Raw genomic sequence first — 24,862 nt, forward strand, 5'->3', positions numbered from 1 at the left:
GCCAGTCTTCCTCAGCAAAAAGAGGAGGACTGGCAGATGTTAGCTCAGGCCTGATCTTCCTCATTTACTTTTGAAAGGTATATAAGAATATATATATACAGAATTTTAAGTTGGTGGGTTTTTCCCCAACACTTTAAATAATTAAGTCTATTTCCTCTTGTTTACATGGTTTCTAATGAGAAATCTGATATAATTTTTATCCTTATTCCTCTCAAGGTAAGAGGTTTTTTTCCTCCCTCTGGATTCTTTCAAAAATTTCTCTTTGTCTTTGTTTTCCGCAGTTTGAATATGGTATTTCGAAGTTTTGTTTTATTTTGCTTTTCTCTGCTTGGTGTTCTAACAGATTTCTAGATCTATGGTTTGGTGTCTATTATTAGTTTATGAAAGCGCTCATCCATTATTACCTCAAATGTTTCTTCTGCTCCATTGTCTCTTTCTTCTCCTTCTGGTGTTTCAATTAAATGCAAGTTACATCTTTCTAATCATTTCACAGTACACAGATGTTCTGTTCTATTTTTTTTTTATTATTTACCCCTCTTTTCTTCAGTTTGAGAAATTTTTATTGACCTGTCTTCAAGCTCACTAATTCTCTTCTAGGCCCTGCCTCGTCTACTGACGACCCCATTGAAGGTATTCTTCATTTCTGTTACAGTGGTTTTATTTCTAGCATTGCCTTTTGATTCTTTCTTAGAAATCTTATCTTTATGCTCACATTACACATCTGTTCTTGCATATTCTTATTTTTCCATCAGTGTCCTTAACACATGAGAATAAGGTTTTGCATTTTTTATGAGAGTGAAATTCAAGTAGCATAAAGTTAATGACGTTAAAGTGAACAACTCAGTGACATTTAGGACATTCACAATCTTTTGCAATCACCATGTTTATCTTGTTCCTGAATATGGTCGTCACTTCAATATAGAGCCCCATAGACATTAAGCAGTTATTCCCTACCCAGGACCACCAACCATCTTTCTGTTCTATGGATGTATTTATTCTGGATATTTCATCTAAATGGAATCATACAATATGTGACCCATAGTGTTTGGCTTATTTCACTTAGCATAATGTTTTCAAGGTTCATCCATGTTGTTTAATGTATCAGTGTTGTCTTTTTGTTTGTTTTCTCCTTGTTCTTCATTTAAAAATGTTTTATTGTGGCAAGATATACACAATGTAAAATTTACCATTTTAACCATTTTTAAATGTATAATTTAGTGGCACTAAGTACATTCACATTGTTGAGTAACCATCACTGCAATCCATCACCAGAACTTTTTCATCACCCCCAGCTGAAATCTGTACCCATTAAACAATAATTCCCTATTACCCCATTCCCCAACTACTAATAATCACTATTTTACTTTCTGCCTCTAATTTGACTATTCTAGGTCCCTCATATAAGTGGAATCATACAAAATTTGTCCTTTTGTGTCTGGCTAATTTTGTTTAGCATATTTTCAAGATTCATCCATGTGATAGCACGCATCATAATTCCATTTCTTTTTAAGGGTGAATAATATTCCATTGTTTGGATATATCACATTTCATCAAATGTCAAATTTCCAAAAATGTCCTTGTGGCAATTGTGAATAGTGGTGTTATAGACATTCACGTACAAGTATTTGTTTGAGTATCTCTTCTTAGTTGTTTAGAGTATATATCTAAAACTGGAATGGCTGCATCATATGGTGATACTATGTTTAATTTTTATTATTGTTATCCTAGTGTATGTGAAGTGATTTCTCATTACAGTTTTGAGTCACATTTCCCTAATGACTAACAATGTTGAGGGTCTTTTCATGTGGTTTTTGGCCATTTGTATGTCTTTTTGGGAGACAATAATAAAAATAGGAGCAGAAATCAATGAAATAGAAAACAGACAAATAAAAGAGAAAACCAACAAAGACGAAGGTTGATTCTTGGAAAGATCAAGAAATTTATCAAATTTTAACAAGTCTGAACAAGAGGAAATAAACAGATAAAATAAAAATTACTAATATAAGAAATGATAGATTGAACTTCACTACAGATTCCCCATATTTTGAAAAATTTCTGTCAATAGAGTCAAAGACTTAGATAAAATGTACAAATTTGTTGAAAAAATAAACTCATTAGAGATGCAAGAAAGAAATGTAAAGCTGTATATATCTCTCAAAGAAATTAAATTTGTAATTTAAAACATTCTCAGAGAAAAAGAATCTCAAAGCCCAAATTTCTTCACTGGAAAACTCCATCAAAAATTTAGAGAGACCAAAATGCATAAATATTTTTAGAAACTAAAGGAGGAAAAAGAGCTCAACAATGACACTTTAAGAAAAAATATTCCCAGAAGTGAGATTGCTGGATCATATGGTAGTTCTGTTTTTTATTTTTTGAGGAACCTCCATGCTGTTTTTGAGAGCAGTTGCACCACTTTGCATTCCCACCAACAGTGCACAAAAGTTCCAATTTATCCATATCCTTGCCAACACTTGTTATCTTTGTTTTTTTGATAATAGCCATTCTAACAGGTGTGAGGGTGTGAGGTGCTATCTCATTGTGGTTTTGATTTTCATTTCCCTGACAATTAGTGATGTTGAACACTTTTTCGTATACCTATTGGCCGTTTGTATGTATTCTTTGGAGAACTGTCTACTCGGGTCCTTTGTCCACTTTTTAATTGGGTTATGTTTGGTTTTTGCTATTGAGTTGTTAGAGTTACTTATATATTTTGAATATTAACACCTATTAGATATATAGTTTGCAAATATTTTCTCATTTTCATAGATTTCCTTTTCATTTTATTGATTGTTTACTTTGCCATGCAGAAGATTTTCAGTTTGACATATCTCACTTGTTTCCTTTTGTTTTTGTTGCCTGTGTTTGTGGTGTCATATCCAAGGCAGCATTGCCAAGACCAATGTTAAGAAGATTTTCCACTATGTTTTATTCTTGTAGTTTTACAGTTTCAGGTATTATGCTTAAGTCTTTAATCCATTTTCAGTTGATTTTGGGGGATGGTGTAAGGTAAGGGTTCAGTTTCACTCTTTTGCATGTGGAAATCCAGTTGTCCCAACACCATTTGTCCCAACACCATTTGTTGAAGAGACTATCCTTTCCCTTTGTGTATTCTTGGCTCCTTTGTCAAAGGTATAATCCAGTAATCCCACTTCTGGGTATATATCCAAAAAACTGAAATCAGAATCTCAAAGAGATATTTGCACTCTTGCATTCATTGCAGCATTATTCACAATAACCAAAATATGAAAACAACCTAAATGTCTATTGATGAATGAATGGATAAAAGAAATGTGGTATATACATACAAAGAAATATTATTCAACCTTAAAAAGAGGGAAATTCTGTCATATGCACAAACATGGATGAACCTGGAGGACATTACGCTAAATGAAATAAACCAGTCACAGAAGAACATATACTCTGTGATTCCACTTATATGGGATATCTAAAATAATCCAACTCATAGAAGCAGAGAGTAGAATGGTGGTTGCCAGAGGTTGGGAAGGGAGAAAATGGGGAGTTGTTGTTCAACAGATAGATACAGAGTTTCGGTTACAAAAAGATGAATAAGTTCTAAAGATCTGCTGTACAACATAGTGCCTATAGTTAACACTACGGTATGGTGTGCTTCAAAATTTGTTAAGAGGATGGATCTCATGTTAAGTGCTCTCAACACAATTAAAAAAAAAAAAGAAAATTGGAAAAAATTTAATTAAAATAATTTAAAAAAGAATAAATATAGACCAATTATCCTTCATAATAGAATGACAAAAGCAGCAGCAAAAACAATGTATATTAGATACATCCTTAAATAAGACATATAATACGTTATTATAAAGTGGGAATTATATTAGGATTCCAAGTTTGGCTTAACATTAAGAAATCAATTAATGTAATTTAGTTCATTTACAGTAAATAGAATAAAAGGTTATGAGGAAGGCTTAACAAAAACTTTTCCCTTCTTCATGAGAATTTGACCTTTGGAAACTGACAGTATATCTGTATCTATACTAGGCAATGTTGCTTATGGTAAAAATGACCCCTGGTAGGTGAATTGCTCTGTTCAAAGGTAACTATAAATACATAGTGGGATCCTTCTATCTTTGTGCTTTCTTGAGTGAGATTTCTTGTGACCAGGCAGGTCCTTTGTCAGGATACCAGAAAAGCTATGCTTATGGAGTGATTACAGGGATTATTTTGAGGGGAGGGTTGCAGCTTCTAGACCAGGGGAGCTCCTATACTTAGAGAAATTTTTTATAGGAATCTATATTTATATCTTCACTAACTTTTGACCATAGTTCTTATTCCAGAAACAGATTCAACATTTTTTAGGTAGGTCTATTTAATACCAGCTGAACAGTTTGATATATAACTCACTAAATCATTCATTGTATTTTCAACACAGCCTTTGACAATTTTATCCCTCCAATTTAATATTCAGTTTCTTTTCTTAGACAAAGATTCTATAATTTTAAACATATACCTTCATTAAGAGTCAACCATGTATTTTCTTGATGGTGTGACAGGAATAATATTATGTTTTGATAGACAACTTTAATTGATTTATTAAAGTATTATTTTTAAAAAGACAGGAAGTACTAATCAGTTCTAATTATCAGTCAGCTCTGCAATATGTGAAATTTGCAATGCTTGTTATAGTCTATAATGAGCCTGTATGGTTCTCCAACTCTAATTAATTGGGTTTTTTAAATCCTTTCCTCTACTAAAACACTGAAATTACAAGTTTGTTCTTTTGAATACAAAAATGTTAATACGTTTCTCCTGCTACAGTCAAACAATTGTTTTGTGACTGGAGGGTATACACCCTGCTGAGGGAACATGATTGCTACAGTTCCCTAAGAGTGTTCAGTTCTAGTAACAATCATACTGCTACAGTCCCAACAGGTGGAAATGACTCACTGCTAAATCCAGTGAATAGCAGACGCATTTAGAACTTATATTTTTATAAGTTTATATAATACATAATTATATAATATACTTATATAAAACAAGTATATTTTACTACAAGATTTTTAATATCTAAGATATTTGACGCAATTTTCTTTATAGATTATTTTACCAAGATAGACCACTCAAACCTCCAGATGTAAGCAGTTATTGATTAATTACTCACACTTGTCAAGGGCTTAGAAGCTTATCACAATTTAATAAAATCCACACATGGAAACAAATTTCCCCTCTTTTGGAAAACACACATTTTTATCTCAAGTCTCTAGAACAACATTAGTAGAATGTCGACTATGATTCGACAATTTGTGTTGTGGTAGCTAGAAAATTGATTTAAACTCTGATCTTTTAAATTTTCTGTGACGTTGGAGTTGACATTTTGACACTGAAACCTAATGTAGCTGTATCTTGCTGCAAAAGCTCAGGAAAAGTGGCAACTGAAATCAGGACAATATTAATGAAAATCAGACCTGCTCCTGAATCTTTATATTTCATGTATCACTCTTTCTTGTGAAACAAAAAATACCTTTCTGAAATTAAGGAAGGATGTTATAGGGAATTGGGAGGAGGTGTAAAATGCTTCAACTGTCTTCAACTTCTCTAACTTCTCCCTCTCTGCATCCGTATCTTCTAAGTTGTTTTGGTGGCAGTTTTCTACCGTGCCCATCCTGTCCACTTGTATATACTGTCAGTATCTTATTTTCACTATAATTTTATGATATTCAGTTACTTGCTCTTGTTGATTGCATCTTATACATTCTCCACTTTAACTATCTCTGTTGACATAAAAAATAAAATCTTCCCAAATCACTGGGTACAATGATTTGTGTATAAATCCTCTAGGAACCTCTACACAATTTGCCAAGCTTATTTATAATAGCATGTTTTAAATGCTTCATTAATTTATTAAATTTAAGCTGATTGAGGTAAGTGCTATATACCATTCTTTCCAGATTTAGTCTTTTCTTAGCCAACAGTCTGGCACATAGTACATGCTCAGTCAGGTTAGTTGAATTTAATTAAACTCTTTTTTTTCCAACAAATGACATTCCTAGTTCACTTCAATAGTTGCTATTCAATGTCTACCCATCTCTCCAAAACCCACCTCATTTCTACATTACAGCATAACAACCATGCAAGTTTCTTCTCAGACAATTTAACATATCTGGCTTCTCCTGATTTTTTTTTTTTTTGTCTGTTTGTATACTAATCCAAGTAAAGATTAGTGCCAGGTCTTGCACATGGTAGAAATTCAACTGATATGATCCAGTTTATATCAAATTACCCATGACTAGAATGCTCTTGACACACTCATATGCAGAATCAGAGACTTAGAACATTCTTTTAAAATTTAGACCTACTTCCATCTCTTTCAAAAAGCCTTCCAGGTTTCTAATTTATAGTTCTTGCTGCTCTATAAAACCTCTGGTGGCAGTAGTCAAGGTGAGGAATGGAGGCCTGCATCAGGGTGGTATAAATGGAGATTGAGAATGAAAATTTTGATATTTTGGAAATGGAAACCATAAGAATTCACAATGGTTTAGATGTGAAGTAGGTTGAATAATGCCCCCCCAAAGATGTCCGTGTCTTAATCTCAGCAATCTGTGACTATGTTGCTTTACATATTAAAAGGGACTTTGCAGATGTGATGAAGTTAAGGATTTTGGATGGGGAGATTACCCTGAATTATGCAGATAGGTTCAATGTAATCACAAGGGTCCTTATAAGAGGGAGGTAGGAGGATCAGAGTCAGTAGTAGGAAATGTGACAATGGAAAGAAGGTTGGAGTTATACAAGGAAGGAGCCATGCGCCAGAGAAGGCAGGTGGCCTCTAGAAACTGAAAAAAGCAAGAAAATGATTCTACCCTGAACCCTTAAGAAGAAATGCAGTCTTGTTGATTTTAGACTTCTGATCTCCAGAACCATAAGAGAATAAATGTGTGGTGTTGTAAGCCACTAAGTTTGTGGTAATTTGTTATAACAATAATAGCAAACTAATACAGGGAAAATGAGATAAAGGAAAGAATAAAAGAGATATCCATCAGATGTTAATGAGGTTTCCCATTTCCCCCCCCATCAACAATATCTTGGAAGCAAGGAGGGGATACTGGACTTCCACTACTGCCTGGTAGCCATGAGGTTCCCTTCCTCTCTGCATTAGGGTGGTGTCAGAGGAGACTCACAACTTTCATCATTACCCAGCAGTAATGAGACCAATTCATCTGTGGCATCAGTGAAAACCAGTCAGTGGGGAGCAGTAATGAAATACTCCCAACTCTCTTGGGCAAGGAGATATCAGTGGGGGTTGGAACTCCCACCCTTGCCCAGCAATAACAAAGATGCTCCCCACTCATATGTCATTGGAGGCCAAGTGGGGAACTTGGACTTCTATCTCCATCCGGTGAAAATAAGGGGGTACCACCATCCCTCTGCAACAGAAGGTTTTAGTTGTTTTCCTTTGATATTGCTCTAGCAGAGCCTAGTTCTGCTAGAGCCTTATAAACTGATTCCCAAAATGCCTGGGTCTCAATGAAAAATAGCTCATCATACCAAGAACCAGGAGGATTTCAACTTGAATGAGAAAAGATAACCCACATATGCCAATAACAAGATGACAGAGATGTTAGAATTATCTCACAAAGACTTTGAAGTAGTAGTCATTAAAATGTTTCAATGAGCAATTTCAAATATGCTTGAAACAAACGAAAAAAATGGAAAGCGTCAGCAAAGAAACAGAAGAACTAAATGTAAATTTTGGAACCTGAAATTACAATAACTGAAATAAAAGCTTCAATCTATGTATACAGCAGCAGGATGTAGGGGGCAGAAAAAGAAAAAGTGAACTGGGAGATAGAACAACTAAAATTATCTAATCTGAACAACAGAGAAAATGGACTGAGAAAAGATGAATAGAACCTCAAAGACAAATGTGATCATAAGGAAACTTCTAACATTCATATCAGACTACTGCAAGGAAAGGAGAAAGAGAGCAGGGCTGAGAAAGTGCTAGAAGAAATAATTACGGAAAACTTCCCAAATTTGGCAAAAGACATAAACCTACAGATATAAGAAGCTGGGTGAATATCGAACAATATAAACACAAAGACACATTATATTCAAATTTCTAAAACTAAAGACAAAGAAAAACATCTTGAAAGCAGTGAGAGAAATAAAACCTTATTTGAGGGAAAAAAAACAATTAAAAATGCTGGAAGATTTCTCTTCAGAGGCCCCTGGAGTCAATAGGAAGTGGCAGAGCATGTTTCAAATGCTTAAAGAAAAGTGCGATCAGCCCAGAATCCAGTTCCAGTAAAAATATCCTTCAGGAATGCAGTAGAAGTCAAGACATTTCAGATAGCAGAAAACTATAGAATTTGCAACCAATAGATGTATCCTAAGAGAATGGCTAAAGGAAGTTCTCTAGACAGAACGGGTCAGGGAAGTCCTCTAAATAGGATGATCAGTGTTCTTAGAACTGATCCAAAAGCATAATCTACAGAAGGAAAAAAAATGTTGTATTGGACTTTGTTCAATTTTTTTTAAAATTTTGCCTCTGTGAAAGACTTTTTTAAGAGGATGAAAGACAAACTACAGACTGATAAATAACATTTATAAGTGACATTTATAAACCACATATCTGACAAAGGACTAGTGTATAGAATATATAAAGAACACTTAAAACTCAATGGTTAAAAAAAATGCTGTTACAAAATGGGCAAGACTTGAAGAAACACTTCACTGAATCGAATAGATGAAGGACAGGTAAGCACATGAAATGATGTTCAGCAAAATGATGTTCAAAAGCAAATTAAAACTACAATGTGATGTCACTGCACATCTACCAATGTGGCTAAATTAAAGTGGTGATAACACCAAAAGCTGGGAAGGATACCTAGAGACTGGATCACTCACACACAGGTGGTGAGAATGTAAAATGGTACTATAAATCTAGAAAACAGTTGAGCATTTGTCCCAGAGAAATGCAAACTTAACATATGATCCAGCTATTCCACTGCTGGGTATTTATCCAAAGGACTTGAAAACACCAATTTGTAAAGGTACATGCACCCCTGTGTTCATTGCAGCGTTATTCACAATAGCCAAGACTTGGAAGCAACCTAAGTGCCCATCAAGGGATGAATGGATAAAGAAGCTGTGGTATATGTACACAATGGAATACTACTCAGCCATAAGAAACGATGAAATCCAGCCATTTGTGACAACATGGATGGACATTGAGGGTATTATGCAAAGTGAAATAAGTCAGAGGGAGAAGGTCAAATACCGTATGATTTCCTTCATTAAGTAGTAGATAATAACAAAAATAAACAAACACACAGGGACAGAGATTGGATTGGTGGTTGCCGTGGGGGAGGGAGGGGGGTGAAGGGGATGGTTCGGTACATGTGTGTGGTGATGGGTTGTAGTTGGTGTTTTGGTGGTGAACATGATGTAATCTGTGCAGAAGTGGAGGTGTAGTGATGTACACCTGAAATTTTTACAATGTTGTAAACCAATGTTACTGCAATAAACAAAAATTTAAAAAAATAAAAAATTAAAAAAATTTAAAAAAAATTAAAAAAAAGTTCACACAAAAATCTGTTCATGGATTTTTTAGCAGCTTTACTCATAATAGCCAAATTAATAGTAAATTAGTAATAACATAGTAGTAAATTAGTGTAAACATTTTTAAAAGTTCATTTAAACACTTAACAATGTTCACACACTAATATACTAACAATCTTACTTTTGGAAATATAGACTAAAAAATAACAGAATAAAATCATTATTGTAAAAAAATTCTATGAGGTATGACATATTATCCTCATTTTACATATAAGCTTCCTAAGACTAAGAGGGCTTAAATGTCCTGCCCAACGTAACAGAGCTAGGAGAACTGCAATCGACCCCCTGGGCTTAGTTAAACCCATGACTGCTTTTAGCCAGAAGCTACTATGCAGTCACATAAGGGACTTAGAAATTGGTCTAACTCCATGTTTCTATTTCTGAACTTTTCATTTTAAAAAATGAAAAGTCTGAGTATTTTCTAGTGAAGTATTGGGAACTAGGTGGAAAAGTGCTTTTTTTTAAGTAACATGTTTTGGGACCAGATTTCCTCAGTGAGTCTTCCTGCCTTTACTCCTTTTCCATCACATCAAGCCTTTTCTCTTCAATGTGTTTTTTAGGAGATACTGTAGAGGATTTTCTGTTTCCTTCCTTTTGTTTTTTACGTGCCGATATTTCCCTAACATTTAGGGATTTTAAATAATTGCTAAATAACAGACACTAACTCCAGGTTTTTTTTTGTTTTTTTGTTTTTTTAGTGAGGAGGACTAGCCCTGAGCTAACATCCGATGCCAATTCTCCCCTTTTTTCTTGAGGAAGACTGGCACTAAGCCAACATCCGTGCCCATCTTCCTCTACTTTACATGGGACCCGCCACAGCATGGCTTACCAAGCAGTGTGTTGGTGTGCGCCCGGGATCCGAACCTGCAAACCTCGGGCTGCCAAAGCAGAGTGCGCACACTTAACTGCTTGCGCCACCGGGACGGCCCCCTCCAGGTTTTTTTTTTTAAAGACAGAAAGTCACATAGAAGATGGAAGTAAAAATATGGTTGCCACACTTGCACTGGCTTCAGAATGAAGTAGCTGGCTTTAACACCTAAAATAAATAAATGTCCATAAGACAAGGGTGATTTCAAGTTAGGTCCTCATAAATGACTTTAAGAAATGTTCTGCTATAATTTTGAAGTGACATCTTTAATAAACTACAAAATACATATAAAAATTATACACATTATAAGTGAATTTTTACAAAGTGAATACCCCTGCACCCACTGTGAAGATAGGCAGAACATTCCCAATTCCCGAGAACGCACCTGGCACCTCCTCCAAAGATCCCCACCAAAGACACTTCCCTGCCTTCTAAGGCAACAAATTCATCATGCGCTTTTCCTGACTTTATGTAAGTGTTAAGATTAATACGGAATTCACACTGTTCGTCTGGCCTCTCTCTCTCAACATTGTATGTGTCAGTTTTATCCAAGTCTTTGCATGTAATTGTACTTTGTTCATTCTTATCGATGTACAATAATCTATTTTTATTGATAGCTTACACTTTATTCATTTCACTGTTGATGGAGATTTGATGTGTGGCTTTCTAAAAAATATTTTGAGGCTCTTATGAATAGCTCTGCTATGACATTCTTTGGCATATCTTATGATGAATATACGTCCTCGTTTTGGTTCACTATATACATGGGAGTGGAATTGTTGGGTCACAAAGTATACATGTGCCTGACATTAGTAGACACTGCCATGGTTGTACTAATTCACACTTCCACTGTCAGTATATCAGAGTTTCGGTTGCTCCACATTCTTGACAACACTTGGATTATCATTTTCCTTTCAGCATTACAGGTGGTTGTGTAGTGGCGGTGCACTGAGGTTTTAATCTGCATTTTCATATGGGAAATGAAGTTGAACAGTGTTTCGTATGTTTATTGGACATTTGGCTATCCTCTTATGTGAAGTGTCTGTTCAAGAATTTTGCCCATTTTTATCTCAAATTGTCTTTTGCCTTATTATTGATTTGTTGGTATTCTTTATGTATTCTAAATATGAGTGTGTTGTCAGATATATGTATTATCATTATCTCCTATGTCTCTGTGGGATACTTTTTCACTTGATTGATGGTGTCTTTGGTGATTTGTAGTTATTATTTATAAATAAATGCAATTCAGCAATTTTTGTGGCTAGTGCTTTTTGTTCCTCCTCTAAGAAATGTTGCCTACCTTAAAGTCTTAAAAATATCCTATGTATATCTCTAAAGATGTTATTTTTCATCCTTCATATTTAGATCTATAAAATTGATTTTTGTATATGGCATGAAATAAGATCGAATGTTATTATTTTTAAATCCAAGACATTCAAAACCATTGTATGCAGCTAAATAATCACTAGAGAATATCTAGACATTAAAATAACTCCATATATTGCCAGGAAAATACTTGAAGTGTTAGGCTTATTTGCTTGCTCTCTCCCCCGTGTGTGTGTGTGTGTGTGTGTGTGTGTGTGTGTGTGTCTGTATGTATCTCCTTGTGTTGTATTGAAAACTCCCTATTAATTTGCTAAAACTGTATACATGGATGGATACATTAAAATCAAAATTTAATTTTTTTGAAAATTAAGCCAATATACAATATATAATTTGGAAAATACGTAATTTATAAAATTTGGAAAATGGAGAAAATAACTAAGAAATGTTTACCTTAACCCATAACCCCATACTTCTGCTCCCTTGTGATTATTTAATTATTTTTCTCTAATTAATTGTATGCCTATTTTCTCTCTTTGATGGTAAATTCTATGACAGCCAAGATTGTACCTGTTTTTATCCTAACCATTGAAATTAACAATGCTTTGCATGTAACAGGTGTATGTACAATAGGTAGTTCATACCAAGAATCAAGCCTTACTTATATTGTATGTATATCCATGTATAGATTTATACACACAGAAAATGATTATGTAATTAAAAATTGGATCATATGTTATTTAACATTCTGTATTTTCCTTTTTTGTTCAACATTAAATCATAAGTTTGTTCATAAGCATTAGGTCTTTTAATCTTCAAATGTTATTACAGTTGTCTCTTTTACAACTGGGAAAATTGAGCCTCAGAGAGGTTAAGAAAGTTGACCAAGATCCCCCAGTATGTGGCAGAGTGGAACTCTTATTCAGAGGTCTGCTTTACTCAGAAGCAGTTGTACTGAGTCTCTAATTTATTAGTCAACTCAATACAACTAAAAATAAAAATTATTTTTCTATATAAAATACTGTGATGCATATCTTTATCTTGTCATCATCTCTGATTATTTCCCTAGAATATATTCCTCTAGAAAGTCAACAATTCATAGGGTATGAACATATCTAAAACTACAGATGTGTATGAATTTTTTTAGGAAGATTACATCCTTTGATGCTGTTTTTGTGTATGAAAGTACCTATTCACTGTACCTGTAATGTGTTAAGAATGATCACTTTTATTAATATTTGTCTATGTAATATTCTTTTGAGGTGGGGTTTTTTTAACCTCTTTATTATTTCTGAGATTGACTATTTTTCCCTATGTCTATTGGCACATGTTTTCTTTTGTGAAAAATGGCTTTTCATTGCCTTAGAACAAATCCACATGCATTTTCATTATCTCTAAGAAACTTCATGTTCCACCCAATAAAAATGCATTGATTAAATAAACTGCTGCTATGTGAATGTAATCCTTTCCCCTACTATATATCGCGATTGTTAATTGCTAATATGTTGTAAAACTTGATTTTTCCAGATTTAACCTGTACGTGGATATTTCACTGAAAACTGCTACTGAGCATTCTCACTACAAAACTAATTCCAAGCATTAGGATTAGCATTCGGGTTAAGGTTCTCTGAATTTTTGTATTGCTTCTCTTGGTTTTCTAAATGTATAATAACATCATTTGCAAATAGCTATCATGTTTTCCCCTTTTTAATATTTATATTTCTCATTTATTTGTCCTATCCACAACTTTGGTCATGGTAATAGTGAATCTAGACCTCTCTGTTTTCTCGATTTAATGGTACTGTTCTGGGGCTGGCCCCGTGGCTTGGCGGTTAAGTGCGCGCGCTCTGCTACTGGCGGCCTGGGTTCAGATCCTGGGCGCGCACCGACGCACCGCTTCTCCGGCCATGCTGAGGCCGTGTCCCACATACAGCAACTAGAAGGATGTGCAACTATGAGGTACAACTATCTACTGGGGGGCTTTGGGGGAAAAAAATGGAGGAGGATTGGCAAGAGATGTTAGCTCAGAGCCAGTCTTCCTCAGCAAAAAGAGGATTAGCACGGATCTTAGCTCAGGGCTGATCTTCCTCACAAAAAAATAAATAAATAAAAATAAATAAAGGTACTGTTCTACTACTAAATGATGTTAACTAATAGTATGGTATAAATATTTTTTATAATATTAAAGAGGATGTTTCTACTTCTAGTTTTCCAGGGATTATATGAAAAATTATTTTTGAACGTTATTAAATGCTTTTCAGTGTAAATGAATAATGTCTTAATTTGCAGTTGTTCTGATATGAAATATTTTATTATTTTGTTAGATTTCCTAAACTCTATCATATTTTTATTATTGTAATAAATCTTATTCTTTTATGCTGACATTAATTAAATACTGTAGAATATTTCAATTTATGTTCTAAGTTGATAGATCTACAGTTCATGTTTCTGTATAAGAGTTGTGTAAGATTTAAAAATTAGAAAGCTTTGCACAAGTTTCTAGAATATATGTAAAGTATATTCCTTAATTTTTTCTAATGTAATTCCCATCAGGGGTCCACTCTCTCTGACTGCATAATCATAAATGATTAGTGCCAGAAGATCAGCTAATCTATCTTCTGCGTTTTACACATAAAGAAATAGAAATCCAGAGAGATTAAACTAACTATTGTCACAATTGGTAGGTTGCCATCCCTATCCTCTCATTCACTTATACCTGCAGCCCCTGGGGAATGGCAGAGCTTGAAAAAGGAGTCTGACTCCCTGAATCACCACGTAGAGTAACTCTGCCAGCCAAACAGAAGCGCTGCCATTGCACTTGGTGTGAGCAAGAAATAACACACAAATAAAAAGTATCAATCCGGGTACTGTGATCAGATTTCTGACATCACTGTTTCGAGATGTAATGCTCTCCCCATGATTTAATCATGGTGATCTAAATAAACAAACAAATAAATGTTAATATCAAGTATATTTTGGCCATGTAATTTAATAGTTATATGAGTCCCAACTTGTCCTGCCTGGTTAGACTGTTCAGCCGAACTCTTGAAGATAGAAAGAAATATCAACAGGTGTATACAACCTATTCACGTTTACAATATATTGAAATTAGAAGCAACAGGAAAAAGAAGAGAAATAGAGGCAAAAGACTCAATTGAGCAATTAGAAATGTGGCTCGGGTCCACCGTAAATACGTTATTGTCTTTTTGTCTTTTTTTGTTTTGTTTTTCTTTGGTGCACCTGGGCAAAAATACGATTATCAGCTATAGACAAGATTGTCATTCTTACATAAGTCTTGACATGGAGATAGTAAATCCAATACAAACACCAACCATGCCCAAATAGGTACACTATAAATTCATGGTGCCAAAATGAATGATTACAAAAGCAGAAGGATTAGTCTGAAACGTTTACTTTTTCATTAAACTATGATTGCAAATAGCTTATTTTATATAACAATGGAAGGTGTAGTAATAACTGGATAAAATCTAGATCTTGTATAATTACATAGGATTACCCAAATAATGTCTATAATAACAATAACAATAGCACTGCCTGCGATCAATGACGTGATGAAGAGAACGAATAGCAACCTGGTTGGCTTATCAAGACTAATATTAGATGAACATGAAAAACAGGTAAGTGCTCTGGGATAAGCAAGATATTTTATATTAAAAAAAAATGGAGTAGGTTGAACATAATGAAGGAAAATTGAAAATTCAAACTATAAGATAGAACTGAGAAGATATGTAATACGGGAAAACGGGACATATAAAATATATAATCGTCTTTGACACCCGAGAGATATAAGTTTGAATTTTTCTTTTGTCCCTTATTATTAGTTTTCATAGATAAGACAGTTAATATTTAACCCGATATTCTTGAGAAAAATTGAATTTCAATTATTTTTAAATTTGTTCTATTGGAGTACATGTTCTCCACACATTTAGATGACACTTTTTTCAAAGTATCACGCTTTAGAGATGGAAAGGGTTTTACTTTATTAATCACAAAATTTTTACAATTATTTTCAAAGACTAGCTGAAAGTTGTATAAATAATGTATTAATCCGAATGAATCTGGAAAGTAAATTCTCTTAAAATTGTTTTCCTCTCATGTAAATTAAGGCTACCTGTGGGAATATATTGATCACACTCAATCAGAAAACACTTGTAATGTTAACAAAAAACCTGAGTTTCATAGCTTAACCATAGCAAATTAATTGCTTCATGATATGAGAGTAATATTGTGTTGAACACAACGTGAATGTTGCTGTTAAATCTTGTTTTCCATTATTGCTGCAAAATGCTATTAAAAGCATTTGTGAATTCAAAATGATTAAGACTTTTGACTTATACAAATGAAATAATCCCTGAAGACATGGCATCAAAATTCTAATTTTCCTTCAAACTGTTGTATATTTGAGGACTATAATTATTTCATTAGTTTTTTTTTTAATATGATAAAATTCATCTTGATTTTGCATTCCATTTTAGTAACTTTAATAGTTCAAGAGTTGTATTTGGTCTTATGATAATTTTGCTTGACATATGTTATTATTTTGAAAGATTGCCTCAAACTCCCATTGGCAAATAATCTCAGATATTGCAAGTGTTTCTTGTTGAGCACAAATATATTTAAAGGTAAAAGTAGCAAGAATGTAGATAACCACAAATAAAAGCATTGAAATAAACACAAAAATGTATTTGCCAAGCCTCTTTATCTTAATTTCTTATCACTCTCGCCTCTTCTCCATATAGAAAGGTTAATGTGAAAGCAGTTTTCTGCCACTAAACCTCTTTAATACCTCTTTTTAAATGTTATATTCAGACTGGAGGAGGCTGTCGTTCATGTGCAAAGCTTTCCTCTATAGGACACTCACTCAGCCTCCCTATTTCACAATGATCCTTCTTTAGGTGAAGGCCTTAACATGTGCCTGTTGGAATACATATGGCTCAATTGGCAGTGGAGGGTGGGGTACGGCAGGGAGAACACAGGGAAGACTACATTAATTCAACATTCCCAAAATATTTTTGAAGAATCATAGGATTTTATGAATAATTTTTATTCATAAAATTTGGCCAAATGTATTTGACTAATCATTATTTTAAGACTCAATTCTGCATTCATTTATTCATTCACTCCGCAAATATTTACTTCCTACTATAGACCAGGACCGTCCTTGATGTAATTGTTGAGGCACATACACCAAGAGAGCATCCTTCTTTGCTCTGGCCTACACGGCACCTTTGGTTTTCCTAGAGGTCTCACAATGTGTACCAGCTAGGTGTTTAGCCGCACCACTGCATATTGTGTGTTCCACATGATAGCCATCTCCTCTGCCTGTGTCAGCTCCTGGAGGGCAAGGCTCTTATTCTATATACGGCACCAATCAATGTCTGATTGTGAAAGTGCTGGGGATGCCGACGGCCTGGAATTTAAAAATATGTTTTATACATGTATATTCTTTGGCTTCCAACTCATGTACAGTGCCTTCCTGATGTATTTCCCAATGCCCTCTTTGAGCTGACTGGCTTATTTCCCACTAACAACTTGAACTTATATGAGGAGAATATTCTGGTTTATTTAATCATAAAATTTATGGCAATACTTCAATTCCCAGCTTTCCAATTCCAATCATTAGGGACTGTTTTCATAATATATTTATTTCAGAGATTGTTTTGAGGGTGGAAAGATGAATTTGGAAAGAGTAGAGTCTCTAGAGCAGAAAGTAATTGGGTTTAAACTCTAGCTGCATAGCTTTATTCACATAATATCTTCAATTAACATAATGTTTACTGGGTACCTACTACGTGCTAAAAAGATGTGCAAGGTGATATCTCAATGTGGTTTTGATTTGCATTTCTCTGACAGTGATGTTGAGCATCTTTTTATGCACCTGTTGACCCTTTATGTTTTCTTTGGAAAAATATCTATTCAGTTCCTTTGCCCATATTTTAAATTGGGTTATTTGGTTCTTTTACTATTGAGTCATAGGATTTCCTTATACATTTTGGATATTAACTCCTTATTGGATATATGGTTTGCAAATATTTTCTCACATTCCGTAGGTTACCTTTGCGTTTTGTTGATTGTTTCCTTTGCTGTGCAAAAAGTTTTCAGTTTGAGGTAGTCCCACCTCATTTTTGCTTTCATTGCCTGTGCTTTTGGTCAAATCCAAAAAAATCATTGCCAAGACCAATGTCACAGAACTTTTCCTCTATGTTTTCTTCTTGTTGTACACCTTAAATATATACTATTTTTACATGTCAATCATACTTCAATAAAGTTGGGGAAAAGTAAAGAAAGAAATTACTCATCAAGATTGAAAAAAAAAGATATGCAGGACATTGAAGTTATAATGATTTTGAAAAAAATAGGAGCCTTGTCAACAATGCACTCAGAGTCTAGGAACAGCTAAATAAACTGTTACAACAACAACAATAAGTACTGTCTTGAGGTTTGTACAGAAAACAAAGGGAATACATGGGAAACACATCTACCCTGTTTGGGGGATCAGTGAAGAATTTTTTGAAGAAACATAGGGAGAAATTAGCCAAGAGGAGGGAGATAAAGGATAAGCAAAGTGTTTGAGGCAGAAGAAAGTGGGAAGGCCCACGGATGACAAGGAGTATAGTTTACTGATTAAGCTAATGTGAATTTATGTATTCCATGTTAACGTAGGAAATGTAATACTTGTACGTTCACCTCACGGGTTTATTTATAAAGATCAAATGAGATGAAATGTTAGATAATGTACATGAGAATATGTGCATTTCTAACTTCATTAGGGTGACTTTTATTAAGAGTAAATATTTATTTTTAAATTATTATTCAATTATTGAATTTATTGAAGTACAAGTAAAAAACAATTTTGTTATTAATATCCGTTTATAAATATTACTTATAAAGTCATATTTTATGACTTTAGAAATATAAAATATGTGACATAAAGTCACATTTTATCATTTACAAAGTTTTTATATGTTAGATAATTAAAATCCTTTATATTTTGTAAACATTATAAATTTAACATATCCAATTTTCTAAGTACCTAATTGTCTATCTAACAAACAATATATTTCAAGTTATTAAATAAATCCTATAAATCTCATGAGATAAGCTCATAAAGTTGATAAATTTTGTTATTTTATTTTTATTTTATTTTATTATTTTTTTATGTTTTGTTTATTGCAGTAACATTGGTTTATAACATTGTATAAACTTCAGGTGTACATCATTATACTTCTATTTATGCATAGATTACATCATGTTCACCACTCAAATACTAATTACAACCCATCACCACACACATGTGCCGAATTATCCCTTTCACCCTCCTCCCTCCCCCCTTCCCCTCTGGTAACCACCAATCCAATCTCTGTCTCTATGTGTTTGTTTATTGATGTTATTATCTACTACTTAATGAAGATAAAGAAGATGTGGTATATATACACAATGGAATACTACTCAGCCATAAGAAACGATGAAATCCAGCCATTTGTGACAACATGGACGGACATTGAGGGTATTACGCAAAGTGAAATAAGTCAGAGGGAGAAGGTCAAATACTGTATGATTTCCTTCACTAAGTAATAGATAATTTTGTTATTTTAAATGTTACTATATTGCTTAAAATCCTAGTGAAAATTCTTTTATCCCTTTCAGTCATGAATGAAAAGGTAACTAGTCTTACACATTTCAAATACAAAAATAAGATTTATCTGTTAGGTATCTAACCTACCAAATTCTTTTAAGCATAATAAATACAATAATACTAAATATACACAGTTGTTCCAAATGTAACACAAAAATATTCAGAAAATGGGTTTGATTTTTCTTCTTAATTTTTTATATTTAATTCCCTTTATTCTGGAATTCATATTCAATATGCTCACCCACTAGCAATTATATGATTACAAACAAATCAGAATTCTCTTTTCAGTATTTTTGTATCAATCATAGAGATATTTTGCCAAGACGATGGTCTCAATTCTTGCCTGAGACATTTACTGAGAACATGAAGCCCTGTAGTCACAAGAACAAAACTCGATAATTTACTAAGGGCTACAGGGCCCACGGATTCATCTGATTTAAATCTGAAACCTACCAACCAAATTCTCTCATCCACTGATTGAATTCAACAAATTTATTTACTGTTTATTCTGTTCTGAAATGTTTCTCCTCTTCTTCCCACCTGGTAGGACTACAATTTCTTCAGGTATTTCCCTGAAATCTCGTTAGACTCTCTTCATCCCTAACTGTGTCACCTCGCTCACATTATTGACACAGAGTGAGTGCCGGGCACGACCCTGGGCCCTCATGTAGAACCAACACACAAGATCCATTCTCTCAGGAGGCTTACATGCTAATGGGGCTAGTGTTCTCCCAGGAGTGAAACAGAGACTTAAACAAGAGGATGGAATAGCAACTGAAGGGCTTCTTTCATGAGTTGGTCATCTGAGCTCTTTCCAAAAGAAGATAAACAAGATCTGTAAAGCTCAGAGAAGAGAGCTGTCTGGAGAGAAGGAACAGCGAGTGAGGTGGCATTCAACAAATGTCCTTAAGTGCCTGAAAGTAAGTCAGTCAGGCCAGAACACAGCAAATTAAGGAGAGAAAGGTTAAACATATACTCTCAGACAAGATCTTGCAGACAATTTTAGATGAAGATAAATTTGGGATTAAAAAACACCAGAGTTTTAAACAAGGGTGTAGCATGGTCACATTTAAAACAGTCTCTCTACTGAGTGCTGTGTGAGAACAGACTTTCAGGAGCTGGAATGAAAGCAGCCAGACAGGATGCAGTTAATCAGGTGACGGATGATGGTGACTTGCATAAGGCAATAAATGTAGAGGCGGGGAGAAATGGCCAGTCTCGGGTTGTACTTTAGGCATAAAGTAAAGAAGACCTCCTGATGGATTGACTCTGGACACTGAATGTAGAAGGGGAAATCAACTACTGTTGATGCATTACTGCAAAATTTGGAATTTGAGAAACATGGTTGTGAGAAGTCTACTTTGGGCGTGTTACGGTTGAAATGTTTATTTATCATCCAAATGGAAATGTCCAGGGCACAGTCTGATATACAAGTCTGGGGTTATGAAGGCAAGTCAAGGCCAAGGAATATATTTGAGAGTCATTGACATAGGTGTATTTAAAGCCATGAAGGAGTTGAGACAATAGAGAAAGTAGGTAGATGGACAAGATAAAAGAGCCTGGGAGCAAGTGCTGCAACATTTTGAAGACAAGAAGAAAAGGAAGACAAACAAGGGAAAAGAAAAGAGAGTAAATGGGGGAATATTGTATACAAAGAAAAACTGAACATTTTGTTTAATGGAAGCCCAGAAAAAAAACAGTTCAAGGTGGAAAACATGGTCAAGTGTGTCAACTATTGAAAAACAGAGAAATGAGCACTGGATTTGAGGACACAGAGGTAAGGCCAAAGCCTGACCAGAGAGGTGTCTATAGCAAATTCTCTCAATAAATGCATATTATCTTGTTCTTCTATAAAGTGGAGTAGAGACATGAGGCAGTAGCTAGAAAAATGTGGTGTCAAGGAGTCAAATGACAAATGCTTTTATTAAAGGAAAACATGATTTTATGATGAAAGAACTAAAACAATAAAAATAAACATATTGATGATGCAGGGGAGAAAAGAGAAACCAGCAAGAACCAAGTCTCTGAGAAGTAGACCAGTCCTCAAGTGAAGGTGGGTCTTTGACAGGAACTGAGACGGTTTCTTCATTGTAACAAGAAAGAAGAGGAGGATAAGGAGCAGATGCAGGTAGTCTGTTGATTGGTGGTGATAAGGAAAAGGAAAATATGCCAGATTATTTCCATTTTTCTCAATGATATGTAAAGCAAGACCACCAGCTGGAAGTGAAAGGGAACTAGATTTAAAACTTGTGAGGAGACAGAAGATGTCAAACAAACATTTTAGAAAGAGAAAACAATACAGTAAAAAAGTATGGACAGATTACTAGACACTGATAGAATCCATCTGAAATGTGCAGTCAGGAATTTGAGTGAGACTTCAGCATGATATTGAATGTTCTCAGGCAGAGTTGGGGCTGCATGAGTTCTGCAAGCATTGATTTTCTATCATAGGAATTTAATAGGAGAAAGAGATGAGGGAGCTAAGAATGTCTGCAAAAAAGAAATGATGGCCAAGTCCCACGAAATTCAAGCTGGATAGGGAGAATCTGACAACAAACTAGGCTGGCTGAGTGAGAAAAAAGGTGGTGAGGCAGGTATTGGTGGTGATGAGGTTAATGATGTGTCATGAAAATGGGGGGGAGACACTGTTTGAGTAAAGGAAAACACATTGGAGGTGAAGAGATGGGAGTGAGAGTATTCTCTACAAATGTTTTTGAAGTCAGAAGGAGTCGTGATAGAAAGGGAAATGGAAGGGAAGGTATTCAGCAGGATGACAATGTCATTAATGAATGAAGACTAGTGACTGGTGATACTCACATAACAATAATACAAAAAGGTGGCAGAGGCAACATGAAGGTAGGAACTCCATCATGACAATCTAATGAGAAGAAGAGAAACTCACAAAAATATTTCATTTCTTTTTCTAGACTCTATATTCTTAAATGATTGTTGTTCCAATCAATAATAAAAATACAAATTTTTCTCCTTTTTTAAAACTACCACCTTATAAGTATAGAAATATAGATGACCTACAACAAATATGCACACATTAAAAAAAGACTTTAAAACCAAAGCAAATTCACCTCTATAAAGTGTTTTGCTTGTTAAATATATGTATATATGTATATTGAAAAAGTCTAAATCTCTTCTACCTCTTAGATAAGGAGTTGGAAATCTTTTTTCTGTAAAGGGTCAGAGAGTAAATATTTTAGACTTTGTGGGACATATAGGCTCTATTGCAGCTACGCAACTCTGTCAGGGTAGTGCAAAAGCAGCCGTGGGCATTATGAAAACAAATGAGCTTGTGGTTGTAATCCAATAAAACTTCATTTATAAAGATAGGTGATGGGGTAAATTTAACTTTCTGGTCTTAGTTTGTCCACACCTGAGTTAGAGTCCAACACCCAACTTAATGAAAATCTCAGCTCTAAACTGTAGTGGATTATAAAAATCAATAATGGCAATGTCTATAAATCTCTAAATACATACATAAGTAAACAGTGTTTGCAATCAGGTTTCATACCTATGAATATTTTACCTTACAAATATTTGAAATTGCAGCAAAGATGACTGAGTTATTGACAGTTATATGGCATTCTGAAGGCACAGCATATAGACATATCCAGTATTAACATACTTATCATCAATGGTACACATATGTACATTTTTGAAAGATAAAATAAAAGATCTTTGGGAGGAAAACTTATCATCCCACTTGCTCTTAGAGGAGTTCATTTAAATAAATTTCCTAAAATAGAATCTTACGATAGCTATTCAGGATTTACAAGATGGAATACGAACAAGAGAATAAGATATTCAGAAGTGGTTTGAAGTAACTTCCAGTTTCCAGTCTGGCATGTAAGGAGTTTGAAATCATCACTCCTATCCATACAACAAGAAAAAACCGAACTAACTGGAAAGCAACAACTCTTACTAGATCCATCAGACTACTGATATCAGAGGACAAACCATAGCCCCCAAAAGTGGAGAGACAGACAGGTAGATACAGAGAATCAGGCAGAAGTGCAGAAGCAGAAACCACTCTGGAACCAGCACCAGGGAGGAAAGCCTAACCACAACTGACAAATTACTGGAAGCTCGGCGTGGACAAGCTGAAGGCTACGCACAGCAATACCATATTCAAACTACAGAAATCAAAGGCCAAGAGAAAATCTTGAAAAAAGCCAGAGGAAAAAAAATTTACCTATAGAGGAGTCAGGATAAGAATTACATCTGGCTTCTTTTCAGAAACCATGAAAGCAGGAAAAGAGTATAACAAAATATTTAAAATGTTGGAAAAAAAACCACCGCCCAGATTTCTATGCCCTGTGAAATTATCTTTCTAAAGTGAAGGAGAAATAAAGCTTTCTCAGACAAACAAAAATTGAGAGATTTTGTTGCTAGTTGACCTGCCTTGCAAGAAATTCTTCAGAAAGCAGGAAAATGATATAGGTCAGAAACTCAGATCCACACAAAGAAAGGAAAAATATTAGAGAATGAATAAATGGTAAAATAAAATCTTCTATTTTCCTTATTCTTAATTGACCTAATAGATAACAACTTGTTTAAAACAATAGCAACAAAATATTTGGTGATTATTGCTTATGACTAGGTGAAATGAATGACAGAAATGTTAAAGGGATGGGAGGCAGGAATTGGAAATACTCTGTTATAAGGTGTTTTTACTACCCAAGAAAAAGTGGTGTAGCGTTATTTGAAGGAGGACTTGGATTAGTTGTAAGTGTATATAACAAACACAAGAGTAACCACTTAAAAAAAAAAAAGGATGATTGATACACTGAGAAAGGAGAAGAAGTAAATGGAATCATACAAAATGCTTAATTAAAATCAGAGGAGGCAGGGGCTGGCCCGGTGGCGTAGGGGTTAAGCTCATGCACTCTACTTTGGCGGCTTGGGGTTCGCAGGTTAGGATCCCGGGTGCCAACCTATGCACCACCTATCAAGCTATGCTGTGGCGGCGTCCCATATAAAGTAAAAGAAGATGGACACGGATGTTAGCCCAGGGCTAATCTTCCTCAGCAAAAAAAGAGGAGGATTGGCAACAGATGTTAGCTCAGGGCTAATCTTCCCCAAAAAACAAAACAAAAAAAAATCAGAGGAGGCAGAAAAAGTATGAGAGACAAAAAAATGAAACTAAGAGTAAGGGAAAAAGAGTAAGTAAAAAAAGAGTAACAAAAAGAAAAAGAGTAAGTAAAAAAAGAGTAACAAATATGGTGGATATTAATCCAACCGTATCACTGACCACTTTAAATGTCAATGGTCTAAATATACTAATTAAAAGACTGTCAGAGCGGATAAAAAAACAAAATCAAACTGTATGTTGTCCACAAGAAACAATGATTTAGACCACACTTCAATGCTGTTCAGTTGTGACTCAGTCTTTCCACACTGTTCTC

The sequence above is a fragment of the Diceros bicornis genome, chromosome 33, assembly GCF_020826845.1.
Source record: "Diceros bicornis minor isolate mBicDic1 chromosome 33, mDicBic1.mat.cur, whole genome shotgun sequence".
Lineage (NCBI taxonomy): Eukaryota > Metazoa > Chordata > Mammalia > Perissodactyla > Rhinocerotidae > Diceros > Diceros bicornis.